The sequence below is a fragment of the Dipodomys merriami genome, unplaced genomic scaffold (genome assembly GCF_024711535.1).
Source record: "Dipodomys merriami isolate MVZ:Mamm:240054 unplaced genomic scaffold, mDipMer1.0.p SCAF_3, whole genome shotgun sequence".
NCBI lineage: Eukaryota > Metazoa > Chordata > Mammalia > Rodentia > Heteromyidae > Dipodomys > Dipodomys merriami.
Genome location: NW_027204492.1, coordinates 45,647,287 through 45,672,028, shown reverse-complemented (window position 1 = coordinate 45,672,028; position 24,742 = coordinate 45,647,287).

The window sequence follows — 24,742 nt, the reverse complement described above, 5'->3', positions numbered from 1 at the left end:
AGAGGATGGCTGAAATCAGAAACCAACTCTTTTTGTAATATCCCCACAAAAAAAAACTCAGTGAACTAAAGAAGAGAAGGACCTCCATGACGAAAACTTTCAAAACCTGAAAAATGAAATTAAAGCAGAACTAATCAAGTGGAAAACCCTCACATACTCCTGGATTGGGAAGATTAACATCGTGAAAATGGCAATACTGCCAAAGGCTATCTCCAACTTGGATGTGATACCTATCAATATCCCAAGCTCATTCTTCAATGAAATGGAAGAAGCAATACAAAAATTCATACGGAACAGTAAAAGAGCCTGAAAAGCCAAAGCAATCCTCAGGAGAAAGAACAATGTTGGAGGAATATCAGTACCAGATTTCAAACTCTACTACAAAGCCATAGCAATCAAAACAGCTGGGTACTGGCACAAGAGCAGTCATGAGAAACAATGGAATAGAACTGAAGACCCCCAAGAAAATGAACCCACAGACTTATAGCCACCTAATCTTTGATAAGGGAGGAAAAAAATATAGAATGGAAGAAAGACAGCCTATTTAGTAAATGGTGCTGGCAAAACTGGTTAAACACCTGCAGAAAAATAAGGCCAGATCCTTATATATCACCTGTATCAGAATCAATCCCAAATGAATCAAAGACCTCAAAGTAAAAATATATACCCTGAAAACATTACAGGAAGGAATAGGAGAAACTATAGTGCTACTTGGCACAGGATGAAATTTTCTTAATAAAGACCCAGAAACATACCAAATTAAAGAAAGGTTGAACAAATGGGATTGCCTGAAATTGCAGAGCTTCTGCATGGCAAAGGACATAGGTAACAATATCAATAGAAAGTCCATGGAATTGGAGTAGATCTTCAGTAGCCATAAATTCAACAAGGGTCTCATATCTAAAATATACTTAGAACTCAATAAAGTAATCCCCCAACAACAGATCCTAAAAGAAACAACGGCCCGACTCATGAGTGCGCTAAAGGTTTAAAGAGAGACTTCTCTGAAGAGGAAATAAGAATTGCCATTTGACACATGAAGAAATGCTCAACTTCTCTAGCCATAATACAAATGTAAATCAAGACAATTTTGAGATCCACCTCACTCCAGTTAGAATGGCTATAATCATGAAATCTAATGTCAAAAGGTACTGGAGATGATGTGGCTGAACAGGAACCTTACTGCATTGTTGGTGGGAGTGTAGGCTTGTTCAACCACTTTGGAAAGCAGTATGGAGGATCCTCAAAAGACTGCACATAGAGCTCTCCTGTGACCCAGCAATCCCATTTTTGGGCATTTGCCCAAATGATCACAAACAAGGCCATACTAAGGCTACCAGCACAACTATTTTTATTGCAGCATTATTCACTATAGCTAAGATATAGAACCAACCCAGATGCCCCTCCGAAGGTGAATGAATCAAGAAAATGTGGTACATATATACAGTGGAATTCTTTGTTTCCATCAGAAAGAATGACATTGCCCCATTTGTTAGGAAATGGAAAGACTTGGAAAAAATTTTATTAAGTGAAGTAATCCAGACACCCAAAGCATAGTTCCCATGGTTTCCCTTATTGAAAAAGTCAAAAGCTATGCATATATGACCACATAACTTGATGCTAAGCAAAATGAACCCCAAGATAGGTATATAGAGGTTTTATCTTTGTTGCTATTGTTTTTAATGTACTCATAATATACTATGTATTTTTTGTTTCTTTTGTATATTCTTCCCCCTGGGTATAGTCCTTGTTTTCACTTGATTCCCATGCCCTGTATCTTCTATACACATTTTCCTAATTTAGGGAGAGAAGGAACATAACAAAATTTTGAAATAAGTATACAGGTTGACCCATTGTAACAATGAGATGTACATGACTCTGTGTTGAAAAAGAACTTTATAACTTTGGAAGGCAGAGGGTGGAGTTGGGGAGATGGGCAGGAAAAGAATGGTAGTGGAAAAATAAAGGGGGTAAAAATGCTTGATAGGAAATGTATTCATTACCTTACTCATGTAACTGTAACTCCTCTGGACATTATCTTTACAATAATACATATATTAAAAATAAATAAAAATGCGTATTTGGTGATGTCTCAGTACATTTCAAACATGCTTTGTGATGGGATGGGATGGAATGAGATGGAGGCAACAATGTTCGAGAAGAAATGAACTCATTACCTTGCTTATTTAACTGTAACCCTCAGTACAGTATTTTCACAATAAAAAATATTTTTTAAAAAGAGCACAAAATATGAGGAAGTTGCCTGGATTATAATCGTAGTTCCTCTAAGTTTTCTGTATATCATAGAAAAGTCACTTATTTTTATAGCATAATATCTCCCTTCTAATAAAGAATGGAATTAGATTAGACATCACTTAAAAATGTATTTGAGCTCTGATTCTGTTCCTTTTAATAAAATATATAAAATTTCCCAGTATAGCTTTTCTCTCTCTTCTTGTAGTAGCATAAATTTTAGTCTATCTGGCAGCAAGGAGTTGAAAACATTCCTATGATGAAACTTTTTGAATGAGATTCTGGAACTCCCTTCCAATGATTCACTGATGTTCTGGTAGATCCCTTGGCTCTCTGAAACTTCACATCAAGTTCTTAAAACCATGGAGGAGCCTGATTTGCTCCCCATTTCCTTGTGATAATCTTCTCCTCTGCACTGAGAAGCAAATTTGATTTCCTCTCACATGTACATCAAATCAGTTACTGTAATTGCTGAGAAGGAAATACAGAGGTAAATACTATTAAGTTAGAACACAAAAATACCTTGGAAATACTATTTGAACTAGACTGATTTTTGAGCTTTTCACTTTTGGATGAATATTATTTAAATATTATTTAATCCTTTTTGGTGATGATGCTGGGGCTTGAACTCCAGGCCTGGAAGCTGTCCTTAAGCTTAATTTGCTCAAGACTAGCAATCTACCACAGGATCCATGGCTCTACTTCTGTGTTTTTAGTAAATAATTGGAGATAATAGTTTCTGCCCAGGCCATCTTCCAACCACAATCCCAGATCTCCTGAGTAGCTAGGACTACAGACATGTGCCTGGCTATATTTACTTTTACTACTTTAGAGTTCTTCTATTCATTCTCCTCACTTAATCTGCTACATCTACAGATTTATCAAAGTATAGATAGAAAATATTAGAAAAAACTATGTACTAGACATATGCAAGTCTATATTGATTATCCCATACATTTAGATTGTATTAAGAATTGTACATAATCTAGACATAATGTGTACATGTTCGATGTAAACATTGACATTTAATAGAAGGGGCAAATTTTGAGAAATATTTTTCTTGCTAAGAAAAATCAACGCTGTTTAATCAATTTTATTGCTTTGTAGGCCTTGATACTTTTACTGTTTTGCTTGAGCCATATCCCCAAGATAACAGAAAACTTTTTATCCTCTTTAATTCTAATCCTTATACAGCAATTGTTTATATTTTGAACCTTGCTTTATTTTTATCATCAGTCAGAAAATATAATTACTTAAGATGTATTGGATGTATTTGTTCATGCTGTCTCATTGAACTTCTCAAGCAATGAAAAGCAATTATCGATAGGCTAGGGATATGAAGAGAGTCATCGTAGAATTTGAGATCTTGTGACTGTTGGATAACATTTTTCCCTTCTGAGATACTCTGTTAAAAGAACATTTTATTTCCCTTAGGTTTTATGCAATTGTTTTGGCTGATTATCTTTAAACATAAGCATACAAAACTATGAAAATAAAATGAACAATAGTATATATAGCTTGTTTAGGATCTATAGAAACTGCACTTTTTATTATTATCATGGTTTTTTTTTTTGGTCATTTGTGGGGCCTGGGCGCTGTCCCTCAGCTCTTCAGCTCAAGGTTTGAGCTCTACCACTTGAACCACAGTGCCACTTCTGTTTTTTTCTTCTTATGTGGTACTGAGCAATCGAACCCAGGGCCTCATGCATGCAAGACAAGCACTCTACCACTGAGCAACCTTTCCAGCCACTTTATTATTATATTTAAGTAATATACAAATGATTTGACATTTTACAAAGCAATTTATGAATAGAATACCTCTTGTTCAACATCCTCACCCATCCCTCTCCTACCTACCCTTTTCTTCATTCTTCTTAATCTTGTAGGGTATCCATTGGATTTTTTACATCATTTTCCCCTTCTTCTTTTCATTTGTCTGCCCCTTACCCCTTGACCACACTCCAAATGTTTTGAGTACCTGCTTCGTATTGTTTTATCTTGCTTACCTTTGCCTTTCTAAGGAATTACACAGAATTCTCCCTTGACTCTACCACTTCAGTTAATACATATAGTATACATACACAATGGAATTTTATTTATCCATTGGAAACAATGGTATTGTAATATTTGTGAAGGAACAGACACTAATCTTCACTTCTATAATGGAAGTTTCTACAGGAATCCACATTCTCTGACATGTAACACAGCATAAATTATTCTTAGCTCACTGATTGTCCTTATAATTCTTGACATTATGTGTTACAGCCCAAACCCATATATCTCTCCTGAAATAAGGAAAGGATATAAAAATAATTAGGTACCCGGATTCTATGTACAGATTTTAGCTCTTTGGGGATGACCTAATATTTGTGAACATCTCAGAAATTGACATAGAAAAATGTGGAAAGAGAAGCTGTAAGAAATATATAATAAAAATAAGTAAAGCATGTTTTCCTTTCCTATGACACAAACTGCTGTTCAGATTTTCAGAGAACAAGCAGAAAATTCATTCAAATCAAACAGTTCAATAGTCCAAGCAGTTTTTCTGCCAAGAAGAAAAACCCAAAACAAAAACTTATTTCTCAAATTTGGAGGAAAATGTACTTCTTACAAAATGATTCTAGGAGTAACATTTAACAATTCTATTAAGACTAAGAGAAAGGCTATTCCTAGGTGCTATATATATGATTTGACTATGAAGCAAGTTTCTGGGAGCAGAAATCTTCAAGAGGTTTTTTAGTAATACCAGTAGGCTTACAAAGGATGCCCAGGGAAAGCAAGTGTTTCAAGAAGAATGCAATTCTGCAGAATTGGCTAGACTATCTTTGCCTTCATGTGGGAATTTTTCAAATCTATGACATTTGCAATTTAGATACTGTCTTCTCATCTTGTAGCTCTGGAGACTGCATAAACAGCTATTTAGTCTTATGTTCACTTATTAAATCATCCTGAAGCCTCTGCCAATCTCTCACATGGTTTTTCTGCCTTGGAAACTTAATACTTAGTATAATCTTCACTTTTACCAGGCCTCAAACCAAGCCTCAAATCTCTGTTGATATATCATTAACTCATTTTTCATAATTTCGTGAGTGCCATTTTGCCTTATCAAATGAACATGATTGTCAAAAGTCATAGCACTAACATTTATATCTATTTAAAAAGAAAAATTTCTCTGAGAAAAAATAGTATATTAAAATGTTTCCAAGTAGTTTATTTCTCCTTGAAAAATTCAATAAATGGAACATCATTTAGAAACTAGCCTTATATTAGTCAAAATGTTTCTTCTTTATTGAACACTAAGTAAGACAAGCTAAAAGCTTGGGAGAAATATATAAGTATTTTAATCTGATTTCACTTTAATTAATACCAAGTGAGATAGCAAAGCACTGTAACTGACAACTAGATATTTTTCAAATACTGGCAATTTAGAGTGCCTAGAGACAAACCATCATCAAGAAAAATAACTATCCATAGCATAGAAATACCTTCATTTCTTCTAAACTCAGACTTGTGTTGAAAATATTAATTCTTTATATTCCTAGTTCATTTCAGTTCAGTTTTGAGATATAGAAAAGGCTTCTCTATTAGTTCAATCTACCCCATACTTAAATGCCATTTTACCAATTCATTGTAGAAACACCCATTAGATGCTGATGTGTGCTATGAAATGTGCTATGCAACCCTAAGACAAAAATTAATGTCCCAAAATCATTTGAGTTCTAGAATAATAATCCTTTAGCCATGTAAGTGGACTTACATATGGATAGTTCACAGCATTCTCATATATGTGGCTGCTGGTTTGAATAATAAAGGAGACTGTATATGAGACCACTCTATAATCCACGATCCTGCAATGACAACCCCATTCGTAGATGAAAGGTTATTAAAACTCCTACCATTATTTAAGCTAGTAAAAAGGATGTTTTCCTCCCCTTCAGCTTCAGAGTGATAAGTACATGTCTGTGTTATGAGTTGAATTGGGTTCATACAAAATATGTATATTTATATGTGTGTGCAGGTAGGGGCGGCTATTCAACAAAGCAGTTTATGAATTCAGTGCAGTTTGATCAATGTCATTCCTTTCTACATTCTCACCCATGCCTTCCAACCCATACATTCCCTCAACCCAACCCTTCCATCACTTTTCTTAATTTTTTAAGATATAAACTGACATTTTTAGTGCATTCCCCTTCCTTTCTCTTCATTCATCCATCCCCTTCCTCTTGACCACATCCTTTTAAGTACCTATTTCCTAGTGTTTATTTTGTTGAAGTATGATTTAGCCTCTCTAAGCAATTACACACAGTTCTCCCTTGAATCTACTGTATTTTGATTAATACATTTATGCATACTTGAATACCATCAGATGTGTTAGTTATATTTGTTATAAACTAATTCACATCCACATGTGAAAAAAAACTTGCACAATTGTTCTCTTTGGGTTTGACTTACTTCACTTAACATGATTTTTCCCAGGTCCTTCCATTAAGAAATAGAATGCAAGTGGCAATGATGAATATTTGGTAGAAATAATAAGTGAAATTTAACAATCATTTCCTAATTAAAAAATAAATGGCAAATCAAAAATAAAATAAAATGATAAAGAGGTTAATAATGTAAAAACATGAACTTTTTGTATTTGAGTTATTCCTGAGATTGTGATTGATACTGGAATTTAGTAAATCAAGTATTCATAAGAAACATGGAGTGGGTCTACAAGAAGAGCAGTACAGATGGACAGGACAAATGACAAAGTTCAAAGAATTTAAAAGAATATAGAATATTTTATAAGAAATACAGTCATATTATGAACTATTCACATGCAAATACGTGAATAGTGATATTTAATAGATTAAAATTATTTCATAAGTTTTTGAGAAATATAGACTGCATGGTATGCATATAAAATGTATATAAGAGTGCACATATTTTAAATGCATATAAGTATGCAGAAAATACAGAAATTTTAATATCATTACATCAGTTTTCTCTGGATATTTTTTAATTTCTAGGTATTTTGTTAATAGTCAGAAGAAAGTAGATACTGCATATTAGTATCCAACAAAACATATTCAAAGAACAACATTTTTGTTGATAAGATATATAATTAAATAAAAACCATCATGGATTTATCTTCAATTCTGTATAAACTTTGCCTATAAATATATTGAGTAAAAATTTTTAAAAAATGATATTGTTCCATTCATAAGGAAATAGAAACACTTGGAATAACATATATATATATGTATATATATATATATATACATATATATGTATATATATATATATATATATATATATATATATATAGTGATGTTAGACAGACCCAAAAACAGGTTGCATGGTTTTTCTAATTTGTTCTAACTAGAATGTGCCTATAAATTTACAAGTAAATATACTAGATAGTAAAAGACAAAAAATACACTTGGATATGATAAATTATATGTCTCTACACATTCGTATTATGAAACCAATGTAGAGGTTTACAAAAGCTCAATAGCTAAGTGCATATGATCATATAAGACAGCGTTTATTGAAACTAATTCTAAGAAATGGAAACAACAGGCTTTTTATTATTTTGCTTTTTGCTTTTTGGGTATTTTTTCATCTTTGTTGCTTTTTTTCCTGTATCTTTTGCTTAGATGGAAGTTCATCTGTTTGGGGGTGGTTAAGAGGGAGAACAGAAATGATGGGAACAGAGGGTGAACAAATGAAGTAGTGATCCTTCTAAACACTGTGTTGAAAATGAACTATACAAGTTGTTCTTGGGAGTTGGGACAGAAAAACTTAGAGAAAATGAGGGAAGAAGTGACACTGTTTGAAAAGAAACATGCTCATTACCTGAATTATTTAATTGTAACTTCAATGTATATCAACTTTACAATAACAGTAAAATTAATTATTTTTAGAAATGCTAATAATTGATAGACTTATAGAAATTTTTAGAAAGGATATAAAAGACTAAACATTAAGTATAATAAGCGTGATCTCATGGTAGTAAATGTGACTCTGATGCAACTATTAGATAATTGTAGGTTTCACATTACTTTCAATTAAATATAAATCAATTATAAAAATATAGCACTTACTTGGCTATATAGTTATTTTGAACAAATGCTAGAAAATTATCATGCACACCATGATTCTACATTTCTGACCACTATGCAGTAAAACTATAAAACAATAACAAGGGTTGGCAAATCCCTATGGATTTGTAAGCTTCAAAACACACACACACACACAAACACACATTCACACACACACACACACACACATAAATAATTCTCGTCAAGAAAAGTTACAACATTTACCGAAATGATCACAAACAAGGACATACTAAGGCTACCAGCACAACTATGTTTATCTCAGTGCAATTTACCATAGCTAAGATGTGGAACCAACCCAGATGCCTCTAAATAGATAAATGGATCAAGAAAATGTTGTATATATATATATATATATATATACCATGGAATTCTTTGCCTCCATCAGAAAGAATGGCATCAACCCATTTGTTAGGAAATGGAAAGACTTGGAAAAAATTATATTAAGTAAGCCAGGCCCAAAGAAACATAGGTCCCACGGTTTCCCTTATTTGCAAGCAGAAAAGGCCAAAAGCTATGACCATATATGATGATAAGTGAAATGAACCTCAAGATAGGAATACAAATATCCTTTTTCTCTTTCGTGCTGTTGTTTCTAACATATTTATAATGTACCATGTGATGTTTTCTTTCTTATTGTATGTTCCTCTCCCATGGTATAACCCTTGTTTTCACTATATATGATGTCGGTGCCCTGCATCTTGGACATACACTTCTCCAATTCAATGAGGGCAAGGAAAAAAACAAAATGCTTAAATAAGGATACAGGTTGACCCATTTGTAACAATGAGATGTACAAAACACTACATTGTAAATGAACTTTACAACTTTGGTGTGGGGGGTAGTTGTGGAGGTGGGAGGGAAGAGATGGTAGGGGAAAACAGAGGAGGAGGCAACAATCTCAATAGAAAATGTACTCATTACCTTGCTCATGTAACTGTAAACCTTCTGTACATCAGTTTTACAATAAAAACATTCAAAAAAAAAAGAAAAGTTACAAAAAAAATCCATATCCTTTACAGGGAGAAATATATAGTACACAAGTAAACCAATAAGCATATTAAACTATAACTCCAAATGTAGTTACTAAAAACAAGAAAAAACTTAGAATTATTAGGTTATATTTACAATGAAAATGGATTAAAAGGAAAAGAAAATCTAACCAATTTGAGGATAATATTAACAATTCAGATCTTAATTCAATTATACAATGAAACAGGGGACAATCAAAATGTGAATCTATGCAAATATGAATAATGAAACATCAGGCCAGGCTGATTTAGTGATAAGGGTGAATTTACAAATATAGAGTATTAAAAATGGAATTGGCACAATTTCAATTACAAAAAACACGTAACAATTGTATGGGACAATTATAAATTAGTTTGACTGAATACATTTGGAAATAATGTCTACCGAGCCTGATTTAACCAAAGAGAAAATTTGAATAATCATATAATCTAAATTTATAAACAAAATTTATCAGAAAACAACCTGATAATATGACAACCAGAGTAGATAGTTGGATAATGTCATATAGATTCAAAAGTTGTGCATAATAAAATGTCTACAAACAAATTCAGTGATGTGTAAAAAATGGCTAAGTGGTTTATCTGAGGAAAATGAGAATGTTTAATATGTGAAAAATTTCCTTTCATATAAATGAATAGAAAACAATGACAAAAAGTCTCACAGGATTAAAAAATAATTTTCACATTTATGATAAAACTGTACTTAATTGGAAGAAACGTAAACTTCTTTAACCTGACCAAAAAAAAAAAACTTTAATTACCCCATACAAAATATTAAACAATAGTACACCAAAGATATCCCATTTAGGTCAGAGGCAGCATCAAAATGCCTTATTATGGCTTCTTACAACCAATCTAGACTTTTCATAATGTTTATATTTATAAACAAATACATGAACAAACGCTATTTCTAATATTCAAAAAGTAAGGAGAAATTACCATCATTTACAGAGTATATGAATTTAGAATATTTCCTTTAGAAATCCCAGAGTATCTCCAAAGAATTAAATGTAATAAAGAAATTTGGACAATTCATGAGATAACTGATCAGTACATAAAATAAATATAGATAAATTATAGACAATGAAAAGATTGAGAAATAGCAGTCCTGTTACAAGACCAGCATAAAAGGAAAGCCAAAATAAATCTACCACATTGAAATAACATCTATCTATCTATCTATCTATCTATCTATCTATCTATCTATCTTTCATCTATCATCTATCTAAATTATATATATATATATATATATATATGTCAGGAATATAGTTTAACTTCAGTAACATTTGCAACAGTCAGAAGAGAGTAACAAATATTTACCATGTCAAATATGCATCGAACAACTAACTTTTTTCTACTATACATATTCTACCATATAGGTTGACCCATTGTAACAATGAGATGTACAAAACACTATGTTGAAAACGAAATTTACAACTTTGGTGGGTGGGGTAGTTGTGGAGGTAGGAGGGAAGGGATGGTAGGGGGAAAACAGGAGGCAACAATACTCAATAGGAAATGTACTCATTACCTTGCTCATGTAACTGTAACCCCTCTGTACATCATTTTTATAATAAAAAACACAAAAAAAGAATTGATGTTCGCCAACTATAGTTATTCTACTCTGGCATGCAGCATAAAATGTTACCCTTCCTATCCCGATTGTATTCCAGTACCCATTGTAAGAAATTATCTATTTATTTCATCATACAGAGGCCTAGACTATTTTTAGGTTAGGAACCTATTCATATAAATGAAGCCAGGACACAATGGCCTAATCATTTACCCCAAGCCCCTAATTTTTTTTCCTTTGGTCGGTCATGGGGCTTGAACTCTGGGCTTAGGTGCTGTCCCTCGGCTCTTCAGCTCAAGATGAGTGTTTGACCACTTGAGCCACAGCACCACTTCCAGTTTTCTGGTGGTTAATTGGAGATAAGAGTCTCCCAGACTTTCCTGCCTGTGCTGGTTTTGAACCACAATCCTCAAATCTCAGCCTCCTGAGTAGCTAGGATTACAGGCATGAACCACTGGCACCCAGACCAGACATATTTTAATACCATTGAATTAAGGATTAAATTTAAATATGAATTTTAGAAGAGACAGAACATTTCAAATTATAGGGCTTTACTTAAAAAATAGAACTTTGTACAGTAAATGTAGTAGAAAGACCCCTACTCAGGCAGGCAAGCCCACCTAGTCATCTGGAGTGACAGAGCCCACCACAACAAATTTGTTAACAAAGAAGAAACTTTATTGAGAAGGTTCCTACACTGACCTGTCAGGGCCGCAGCACAGGCTTGGGAGCTGATACTGTGACCCCTGAATGGCCTACAAACTAGGGTTCTTGAAGGCAAAATCCATGCGGTCAAGCATGGCCACAAACAGGTGACCAATGGGTTCCCAACACACACAAAGGATTGCATAGTCATGTTAGGCCACACACAATGTGGCCAATGGGTTATACTTTGTAATGGATGTTTAAACCAGCCTATCACCTTGGTTTAATTGGCACACAAATTTAGTAGGTAAGCCGAGGTCTACATTTTGGTAGGCAAAAGGCAGAGTTTACCGTAAGCATGTGCAAAAGGCAGGGTTTACAGTAAGCCAATGGCGTCCCCAGTTTGAGCCAGATTACAACCTATCTTTTTTTTTAATCAGTCAGTCTTTAACTGAACAATAAAGGGTATGTTAGATTGTTAAGGGGAGGGGGACCAAATGCATTTTTTTAAAATTCTGGGAACGAGGCACATTGAGTCTAAAATTCCTAAAACAAAGGCAAAGCTCAAAATGCAATCATACCAGCTTAGGCCCCATTTCAGGGTCCACTTCATAAATCAATAAAGAATTAGAGAATGTGAAATCTTTACCATCCAATCAGACCTAAAAGGTCTCCATCCAAGAATATATTTTTTCCTCAAATATGCTTGTAACAGTTTCAAGCTTAGACTTCATGCTTAGTTACAAAGCAAGTCAATACAGTTTAGGGAATTGACATAAAAAAGTAGTTTATTGAAGTACAATGTAACAAAACAAAAAGAGAAATCTAGAAAACTCAGAAATATATGAGAATAAACCTAAACAGTATTAAATAAGCAAGAAGTCAAGGAAGAAACCTTAAAAAAAGTTAGGAACATTCCATTTTTCTGAATTCTCATTAGTATATAAAATAATAATAATATTATGTTATCTATAATAAATTCACAATATATACTCTTGCATGCATATATACTTAATAAATATTTTAGGTCAATCATATAGACATATAATAAATACATACTATGTACTCATATAATTGTATGTGTAGTTACTTTAATTTTGACATTATCATACATGCTTAAAATGCATTTGATAATTTTGCCTTAATATTTATGCTGTCATAGTGAAATGTCATTATTATATTGCCTCTTTGTCCCTCTTTGAACTCCTACTGGCCCTCAACCTCTTTTCATATACTCTTACCTTTTTTGTCAATGCCTTTTTAAAAAAGTCGATTTGGCATATGAGACAAAACATACAATATCTATCTTCCCAAGGCTCGCTCATTTCTCATAATATGATGGTTTACATTTCCAGCCTTTTTTCTAATAATGACAATGTAATATTTTCTTCATGACTGATTAAGACTACATTGTATATACTACATTTTCTTTACCTATTCAGATGTTGATGGTCATGTATGCAGGTTCCATAGGATTACATTTATGAGCCGAGTATTCTTGATGAGAGCCATTCTGATTGAGATGAGATTGAAACTAAGCATAGTTTTTATTTGCATTTCCTGGAAGGCTAAAAATGTTCAATCCTTTTCTCATCTCCTTAAAGTTTAGTTTGAAGTCTACTCTGTCAAATAGACTTTGACTACATTTGCTTGTTTTCAGATTTCTCTTAATTTCTTTCCATCTTCTCACCGTTCCAGTGCATTTTAGTAAGACAATAAACGTTGGTTCTTGTTTTTAAATCAAATCATCATCCTCTTTTATTTGAAGAGTTAAGACCATTTAAATTTCGCACAATTACTAACACATATTTGCTCATTCCGGTAATTGTTTCCTAGTTGATTCATGTATTGTTTGTTATTTTTTCCATTACTTATCTATGAGATATTTGGTTGAGAAAATTTGATTCTTTATTGTCAAATTTTCACCTTTTTTTCTTTTCTGAGCTCTTGTGTTGATGTTAATCTTTCTTCCTCATCTGCTTTTGGTATATCTTTAAGTGTCTTGTACCATCCTGATAGTGGTAGTGGCTTGCTTTAGTTCGTAATTATCTTAGAAAATCTTCATTTCTCTATCAATTTCAAAGAGTATCAGTGATGTATATAATAATCTTAGTTGTCATTTGCTTACTTTCAGGACTTGAAATATACCTTTCCATTCTCTCCTTTATTTTAGGGATTTTGTTGATACCTCTGATATAATTCTGATTAATTTTCCAGTTTAAGTATGTTGTCTTTTTTCCCTTCTAGCTTTTAACATTCTTTGTTCTGTGGTTGTGGCATTGTAAAACAATGTGAGTGGAAGGATTCTTTTTTCTTAATATGAATTTTTATAAATTCCTCCTGTGTTTGACATTTTTCTGGATTTGAGATTTTTAAAAATTATAATTTAATGCAATACATTTTTTAGCGTTAGCATTATTTCAGCTCCTTCTTTTATATCATATATACTTAGCTATGGTCTTTTGACCATGTTATAGAGTTCTTGAATTTGTGGTCATACTTACATTTTTTTCCTTTACTGTTTCCTAAATGTATTAGCTTCTAAAACTAGTTTTCAGTCTCTGATAATTTTTTCTGCTTAATCTAGTCCATTGATGATTTTCTCACTGTTTTTCATTTGACATATATGGTTTTTACTTTCAAAATATCCAATAGTTCTGTGAGCCCTGGATACAGAGTTTTATATCCTAGCATTTCTGCTCATATGCACACACAGCTTTTCATTCTTACCAGATTTCAAGGTACAGTGTATATTCACCTTCTCACTTCCTACTCATATAGATCGTGAATGTGACCCCAACACCAAGCCTATTTCCTTGCTCTATCCTGGTTCCAAGAAATTGGATCATATGGCCTCTTGCTCACCCAGTGGATATTTTGCAAATACAGTAATTCAGGTTTTTCTGTTCTCTATCAATGAAAGGCTTGACTTCCAGGTCTTTTCTGAGATGGTTTCCTTCCATAACACTATTGAGAAAGGTAGGAGGTGAAGTATTCCTTGTCAAGTGTGTGTGCTTGCTTCATGGTACATATATCTCCCGTCTTAAGCTGTATTTTTGCAAGGTACCAGTTTATATACCAGTGGATGTCTCTGAAGATTTCCTTTTTGCTTTTGCTGATAGTCCTGCTGGAGTTTTTTCATCCTTCTCTAGTGTTTTTTTAGCACTTAATGTCAGAATTTATTGCTTTTTTATATGTGTAAAGTTATATATTGCTAGATATCACATGATCTTTAGCTGTCTTGTGTTTTGTTTTACTTTTGTTACCCTCCCTTATCTTTCTCAAGTAACACACATTTCTCTGTAAATATGCACATGATGCTTTATCAGACTCCTGGAGATGCAGGAAAGTGCTGTGTGTAAGTGCAGATTCTAGACAAAGAAGAGAAAATAATCCAAAAGTTAGCAGAAGGAAAGAAATAATAAAGATTGTATTGGAGATTTAAAAAATGGAGTATAGAAAATAAATTCATGAATTTAAAAATGCAGTTCAAGTAGTAAAACATCTGCCTAACATACAAAAGAACCAAGATTCAAGCCTCTGTACAAGAAATAATGGAAGAGAACCTTATTCATTTTAATTATTAACAAAATGGCAAAACTTTAGTAGCTAATAAAAAATAAAATCATTAAAAACATAAATGAAATATGTATTTTGCTGACTTTAGAAAAATCAGCCATAAAACATTACTACGAACCATTGTATTCCAACAAATACACCAACAAAATGGATAACTGAAGTGAAATTATAGCATACAATCTACAAAAAATGAATAAGGAAGAAATAGAACATCTGAATAGAACTATAACAAACAAGAAATTACATTTGTATTCCATAATTTGCCAACAAAATCCTAGGACTAGGTGGCTTTACTGGTTAATTCTATTAAGCATTTAAATCATCTATTCTTCTTAGAGCAAGAGGACAAAACATGTCTTAATTGAATTTATAATGCCAGAGATACACTGATACCAAAATCCTGAGAAAGACAGTGTGAAAAAAGAAAACTAAAGTCAGTGGTACAATTAACACACATTATTCAGTGAAGAAATTGTGTCCTATAATCTTTTCTATAGTGCTGAATGGGCAATAATACATTTTTTTCACATAGAAGAAATATTACCTCCTTAAGTTAATTTCTATTCAAGTACTGTTAGCCCAGAAGCATCCTCCTTCATAGTGTAACATGCTCTTTCGCTAGGCAACACTAGGCCCATGTAGTAAAGGCAGCAAATGATTAGCCCCTATCTCTTTCCCTGAGAGATCACCCCTGTGAGATAACTATGACCATATAAGGCAATGAGATCCCCCAAATCCTGGAGGGTATAAAAGGTCACCTGAGACAATAGCTAGCACTTCTTCTCACTTCCTCTCACCTGGTGAGAAGGGGTCTTGCAGGTCTCTTTACTGGCAATAAACCTTTCCTTTGTTCTTTGTACATAGATGTCCATGTGGTTTTCTGGCAGAGTCTAATTTACTCTAACAAGTACTATAATTAGGATTCAATAGTCATCCAGCTTAGGATGTTAAACTTTGAGAAGTTATTTGTATTATTACAGGTAATTTTTGAAGCTTTTAAGGAAGAGACTTAGTTCAATAGGGATTTCCATAAAGACAAAAATCTGAAATATAAGATTATGAAATTGCATCAAACTGAATGGAAACATTATAACCCTCCTGTGTATTATCTCAATTTTACATGTACTTCTTGAAGGATGCATTTCTATCCATGCATTTTGTAGCTTTGCTATATTAATAATGTAATAATTCTATTGCCCAGATGATTCATTAGACTTATCAATATATCAATAGACTTTTCAATATATCAATAGGCTTATCAGCTTTAGTGTAATATAGTTCACAATAGCAAACTAGATCTCTTTGGAAAACAACAAAAGCACATTAATATGATTAAGATTGCTTGTCTCACCAAAGGACACAGAACAGACAAAGCAGCCATAATAAACTTAGTTATGGGGATGTCAGAGAATAAAAGGAAAAGAAGAAAACACTTATTCTTAAGCAAAATAAATTTATTTTTTCATTTTTACTCTATTTTAGAAATGTTTGTTTATTATTGGCTTTAAACGTTTTGGTTTTTAACTGACATAATAATTACACAAATTTATGTAGCAATATGTGATGTTTTGATCTATATGTACATCCTTGGAAAAGTTTGATTTAGAAATCAATCTCAAACATTAACAAAGTAAAAGACCAAAGAGTGGTCTGATCCTGTCTTCTTTTTCACAATAGACTTGCTCAGCATTTGATACATCTTAATAAATGTTATATATAGAATGGATTGGTGCCAAACCCTAGCTGCTTTGTTTGAAATGCATCATTCTTCTTAAATAAGATTATCTTTTTTGTTCAATCAAATTCAGATGTTGTCTCTCATAAGTCTACTTTATCCTTGAACTTACAGAAAATAATAGAGGGTGAGAATAAGCAATACCAAAAGAACATCAAATATTGTGAATTTTAAAGATACTATTTTACACTTTTAATCTGACCAACAAGACAGAGTGATACAATAAAAATAAGATAACAATCTATAGTCAGACACTGAGTCCCATAAGTCTCACAAACCTTTTTGTGTTGCTTGGTAAGAACTTTACCTTCTGTGAGCTTGTCTCCTCAATAGAAAGATACTAATAATTATATGCCTTCAGGGTTGCTGTAAAGAGTAAATGAGATTATGTATGTGACAATAATAAAGTCAACCATTATTACTAGTACCATTGTCTTGAATTTCTGCTTTGTGGGATCTTAAAAGTAGATTTACTAAATGGGATAGAATATTACTTCAATAACCAAACCTCCTTGGGCTTAACAATAATAACAATGATAATAGCCAACATTTGATACAACTCAACATGATCTAGCCCTGTTTACCTATCTGATCTCCTCTCTACTCTTTTTATTCCCAGTCATTCACAATTTTCCAGCCACATAGTTGTTTCTGTTTTCCTAAGACAACCTTAGTCTTCCATTAGTGGCAATGTAATACTTCTTTCTCCCTTGGCCTCAAATCTTTCTACAGTTATTTGGATGATGTTTCCTTTTGAATCTTTCAGTTTTCTGATCAAATGACACATCCTTAGAGATGCTTACTCCAACAACCCTAGCAAAAATATAATGTGTTCTGCCCCTATAGTTTCCTTGCTAATCCTTATTACTGCTTTATACTGTGCATGGCATTTATATCTGATGCTACTTTTTTGCTCATCTGTTGTCTATCTTCTCAATTAGAATTTTAGATCTATAAAGGTAAGAGCAGCTTTCTTCCTTTGTTTAGAATTGTATCTAAGGACAAAAATAAGTGTTCCACGAATATTTGGTAGTATTCAAAAAATATTTGTTCAATAAATAATGAATCACATTTAGTGTATGCTATGCCATGCTTATTTTTACATGCATTTAACATTCACAATAAGCCTATCAGGTGTGTACAATCATCCTTACATTTGGAAGAGAAAATCAAACCTTATCAAGGTTAAATAAATTGCTGAACTTCACACAGCAATAAGTAGGAGATCCAGGATTTAAATTCAGGTAGTCTAACACAATTAGTCTTATTCTTAATAATTTAATGGCTCTAGATACTGCTAAGCAGTAAAGCTTTGTAAGAAATAATAAAGTCATTCCATCCTCACGAATAGGATTGGTGTTCTTAAAAAAGAGTACCAAGAAGCTTGTTAGCACCTTCCATCACATGAAGACTTGAGAGAGCAGCATCTCTGAGGAAGGAGCCCTCAATAGTAAATTAATCAACTTCTAGAACAATGAGTCATACATTTTCTTTAAAAAATAAAATATAATTAGCATGGCATATATATGTATATATATATATATATATATATATATATATTTCCAATATCATAATGGGCTATATTTTATAAAGGACCCAAAATATTGTTAGAAAATAAATCTTCAACTTTGTTTGATAAAACTAATGTACTTAGTTTATTTTGTGCCTGTCTTGGGCACTGTCCCTGAGAGTTTCTGCTAAAGCCACTTGAACCACAATTCCACCTCTGGCTTTTTGGTTGTTAATTATAGATAAGTGTCACAAAGACTTTCTGCCCCAGGCTGGCTTTGAACCATAATCTACATGTTGGCCACCTGAGTAGCTAGGATTGTAGGAATGAACCACCAGTGCCCGACCTACACTTACTTTTTGAGAAGAATTAATGTTTACAATGATTCTTCTCATACCCATATACCACAGGAAATTGAAAGTCTGAGAATCACCAGCACCAGCTTTTCTTTATATTCTTCTTTCTTCTTAAGATCTTAATGCTGTAGTAAAAAAAAACAAAAACAAAAACAAAAACGCACAATCATTTTAGAACAGCTCAACAGAATTTCTGGCCTGAAATCAACTCTTTTTAGTTATTATCTAAAGCATCTCTTCTAATTTTAATTTTTCTTCTATTATAGAAAAAGCAAAAGGTTACAACATATTGTTGTGAACTAGATAAATATTGTGTCAAAAACACTGGATGAGAAAGCCATGTTCAGATTGGAAATCTGGTTTCTTATATCTGTAGAACTAAAACAGCTTCCGTTTCATTTTACGGCATTTAAAACTGTTTTTGCTTAAATAAAAAACTGAATAGCCAGAACAATTGGATTAACTACAAATAAAAAAACCACCTGAAGCAAAGTACAGGTCATATACATATCTCATGCTTCTGCCCTTCCAGTGTCTGCCTTTAATTGATAATATTCACTATTGGAGTTTCACACATTTCTAACAATATATAAGACATTACAGCAGGTGTGTTCACTTATTGAATTTACCTGCATTACAGCTGCATTTGAGGTGGCTGTCCTTTTGTTTTACACACTTACACAGTCATGCTACTGGGCTGCCTAATATGGGATTAACTTGGATGAGTTTGCATATGAGCAATCAGTTCAACTAAAATGACATTATCCTTTGCATTTCTCAAAGGAAGTTCTTGACTCTAAGGGTCAAAATAAATAGGGAAGTTCAAAACATCAAAGCAATATTGAAAATGAGCTTTCTGAAATATTGTCCCCATTTACCAAGGCTTGGCCAAAAGGAAAATAAAACAAAACAGCAAAGCCAAGAAGATATAAGCATTTTATTACAGTTTTTTTTTTAAGGTCAGAAATTAAACACAAAGTATCCAGTTCAAGCTCTCTGCGACCTGTCTCTGTCTGGTTACATGACTCTGCCACAAATTCCCTGGTGGCTGCCCTTCAGATCATCTAATGGGTTAACCAGCCATCTGTGTCTCCTGCCAGGACTAATCAGCATGATATATATATATATAGTTCCTGAGATTCAGAGTTCTGCAAGCATTATGGTTCTTGATGACAACTTAGTGATTAAGGAAAACTGAGTTCATAAAACTTTCTGAAGTTCTTCTTTCCACTCTGTGACACCACAAAAGCTTCCTAGCACTCTCCACCCTTCAGTATTCTCTTGTTTGATTTCCATTTAATCATAAAATAATCATTACAAGCTGTCTTTTTCTTGGAGTCCATCTTCTTTGCTTTCAAATTCCACATGCTATAGGACAAAGCTCCCCTGTGAATTCCATCTCTTTTTCTATCTTCATGTTTTGAGTTTAGTAGTTGCTACTATTTAATAGTAACGAAAGTCCCAGCTGTTTGTTCTTAAAGAAGGGAACTACACACACATGTACACACATATGCTCACACAGAATAAAAATTGGGCAACAGGAAAAATTATACAATGGCACATTTCTGAGTTGTTAATTGTTTCTGGTAGCTATTTAAAACAGCTCATTGGACAATGAATATCAAACATATTTACTAATCATATTTCATCAGTAATAGAATCTTGGATACAAAGATCAGTATATCACTTAAGGTTTATGCACTCTAAATTAATGGAAACACGAAGTACTTGAGTTATAATCTATTTAAGAAAAGTGAAGAATTGAGTTGTTTTTGTACTAATAGAAACTGTTATGAGTTTCAGAATAAATAAATAATGCACAATACGGTGTTTTCCAGATTTATTTTTTAGCAATTTTCCAATTTTATCTTGCATACAGGAAGCCAACTCCTTTTATATAGTAATTAAATATTCACAGTAATATATCTAACATATTGTTTGTTCCACCATACAATCTCTCATTTATGTGAAAAAATTCCACTTGCAATTTCTAACATTACCAAATACTTTTAATTATAAAAATAAGGGCAGAACATTGGTTCTAATCACTGTCTGATTTTTCAAGTCTTTTTTTTTTCTTACACACAAAGAATGACAGTTCACTTATTGTGTAGAAAGTCTTTTACGTGGTGAAAAGAAAGGAATGTTTGGATTATGGTAATTCAGTCTTTCATTAGTACTATTCAGTTTTGTCACTATTCCTCATTGCAATATTCAGAACTAAATAAGTAGTATTAATTATTATCGGTCACATGCCTAGACTACATGTCAAACAGTCAATTAAGTACTTTAAAAGTCACTTGCCTTGCTGTTTCCTATCTCTGATTTTAGTAACTTAGACAAGAAGAGATCCTAAACTAAACATTAAATAACAGAGATTGTAAAGTTGAATAAATACCAAACAATGAATTTTAATAGCATAAGGACAATAATACCTATGCAAATACTTGAGTCTTGTGACATAATTTGGGTAAAATACAAATCTCAGTCTTGTCTAAACTACTGATTTGATTTTGGTAACAGCTATGGTTGTAATCAAATTACTCACTCCTATTTTTATTTTTCCTACTTCCCTTTCTTGTCACTCACATGTATTCATTCCCTAGATTCCTTTTGAGGATGCAATTATAAAGACTAAACTACTCCAAGGGCCCTTTTCTTACCTTGACAGTCTTTCCTTACTAAAATTTTCAGTTCAAATTTCCCCAGTGGTTTACAAGCACACCTTTTGTATCAGTGCTTTAGTTAGAAAAAGCATATTGTTTTACTTTGTAAAAACTATTTACCTCATATCTACTCAGCATTATTAAATGTTATATTGCACTCTGCCTATGTATGTATATAAATATATATATATATGCATTTTTGATGGGGGGGGGTCCGGTTGTGGGGCCTGAACTCTGGGCCTAGTCTCTGTCCCTCAGTTCTTCAGCTCAAGGCTAGCGCTCTACCACTTGAGCCAGAGCTCCACTTCTAGCTTTTTTCTTTTTGCTTATGTGGTGCTGAGGAATCGAACCCAGAGCCTCCTGCATGCAAGGCAAGCGATCTACCACTGAGCCACCTTCCCAGCCCTATATATGCATTTTTGTATACACATAATATCTATATATAACTATATATAATGTACATAATATATATGTATAAAGTCTAGTTAGACATAAAGAGGGAAAACAAAAACATTAACATATATGAGATATCCCTTTGGGACTTTCAAAAATTTTAAATATGATGACAATTTAAACAGGGTGTACAAACAAATTTATGTAAAAATGTCTGAGCTTACCAGTGATATAAAACATGTACATTAAAATTACAAAATATAATTACCCTCTTATCAAATTAACAATTATTTCAAAAATGACAACGTTGAATGCTATCAAAGGTGTATGAAAACAAGGTGCTTTATATGTTATTGGAGGAAGTAAAATATTTTGGGAACATAATTGAGAAAGAATTATTATGATTCTTAAAAATTATTATAATTCAACAAATTTCCTTTTAAGAAAGCATCTGAAATGCAATATATTTTGTGGGTGGTAGTTCGTAACAATGGATAACTGGTAGCTATTGATAGAGAAATCAGCAGTAGTCTATGATACCATCCATTTAATGAACTATTGGGCCACCCTTAGAAATAATTCTTTTGAAGACTTAGTGCATAACAGTTTTCAGTGTGAAAATAATATGAATGTGCACATACTGAATAATTATAGCTATATGACAACAATGTGTGTTTATATACATTGAAAATGTGGTGGTTTCCAAGTGTGGTATACTTCTATAATCCTAACACTTGAGAAGCTGAGGCAGGGGTATCATGTGTTAGGGGCTATCCTGAGCAAAATAGTGAGCTCCAAGATAGTTTGGCTTATGTAGAGATAATCTGTCTTACAGAAAATATAAAAATACTAAAGAGGAATATTTGGTATCCAGAAGAGATTTCCAACTGTTCCAGGTGAGGAAACAAAAGCGATGTTTCATATCATACCTAAAGCAAATACAGGAATTAACCAAGTGAGTTGGGGAAGAGGAAAAGAAATGTTGTTTCAGGTAAAAAGAACATACTTAAGAAAGGTCAGAAACATGAGTATGGAACTTCAGAGAAACTCATGGTTGTCCAATATGGGAAAAACATTATAAAAATATTTTGGAAAATTGACTCTTGTTTCAGAGATGAAAAAGAACTGGAGAGGACCAAAGCAGGTAAGACTGGATGTAATTTATCCATGTGTATTTTTAAATTACATATTATCTTAAATTTGGCATAATTGGTTACAGTTCTTAGATGCACAAAGCTATAAATTTTAAAAACATTTCCACTGTATGTAATGCAAACTGTGGAAATGTACGTTCAAGTTAATTTAGCTTCATCATAGTTCTTTAGATAATAATTTATGATCAGCCCATTATGATCATAGTCTGATATCATTCTTCTTATCTCTTTATGGCTTATTACTTGTGCTAGTTTAACTCAATATTTCTAATAGTTTACTCTGAAATCAAGGAGATTACTCTTTAAAAACTCTTTCCTAGAGTAAGAATATATATGGAATGGGAAAAATATCTCAGCTAGTGCTTTATATAAATCATATTACTTTTCAACTGAAAAGAATCATAGCTTAATGTCTTGGCATTTGAAGAGATTTTGAAACCTGGAAAGCAAAATAAAACACTTTGGTCCCCCACCCAAAAGACTTCTTTTTACATCGAGAGTACATTGAACCTATTGATTTTAGACTCTGTAGAATCTTGGAGAAGAAGTAAACTGTTTTGATTGATGTTAAGGGTACTGGAGATGCTGCTAGATTGGGCCAGAGATAGGACTGGGTTGACATGAAAAAGGAACAAGGTACTATCATGATTTGAATGCCTAAAGATACAGTGACTCCTCTCTACTTTGTGGCCTTCACATGTTCTTTTTTCCTTTCCTGAATGAACTAAGAATTTTTTTCCTTCAGTTGAAATGTAGATTGCAATGTTGTTCTTTTTCTTTGAAAGAGGAATTATTGACAGTATTCCTGTCATTAACATCTGGTGCCTAGAAAGACAATGAGAGATCTATTATACTTTTCAGAGCTCAGTTTCATTCTAAAGTCTTGTGCTTGGCACCACTGGTCATTTTGGACTATAATCTTAACTAGCTACACTATCAACTGTTACAAAGACCTAGGTAATATCAACTCTGCTTCTTCAGTGCATATGATGAAGTTTTTTCTCTAATACAATCTCAGAACTACAGGGCTGGGAAGGTGGCTCAGTGGTAGAGCTCTTGCCTTGCATGCATGAGGCCCTGGGTTCGATTCCTCAGCACCACATAAGCAAAAAGAAAAAAAAGCCGAAAGTGGCACTGTGGCTCAAGTGGTAGAGCGCTAACCTTGAGCTGAAGAGCTGAGGGACATCGACCAGGCCCAGAGTTCATGCCCCACGCCCAGTCCCAAAACAACAATCTCAGAACTACAGAAAGGTTGGTCTATTTATTATAGTGGAATTTAGCCCATTTTTAGTTAACTGCTTCAGAAAGTACTTTTAGGGATTCAAGAGTTATTTCTTCCCTTTTTCTTTCAATTATCTCCTTTAATTCACTGAGTCTGTTAGTATGTGTGTGTCCCCTTATCATATACTCTAAGAATTAACTGACACAGTCAAGTTGAAGTATACATAGTAAATGTAGCTTGAATATTATAAATTTTACAATTTATGACTTAATTCACATTTTAAATAACATCTGTTAGGTTTAAAAGAGACACTGAAGAAATTTCTCACTATTCCAGTCTAAAAATTACATAGTAATTTGAAGGGGGCTATTTAAGGGAAAATTAGTTTGGCTTGTAAAGGCCTTCTTGGTTTGTTTCTATATTTTAGTGATTAATGCAGGGTTGTCCACGGCCAATAAGTTAAGATCCTCTTTAATTTCCTAATAATAAATAAATATGTCATTTCCCTAAATCAGTAGATT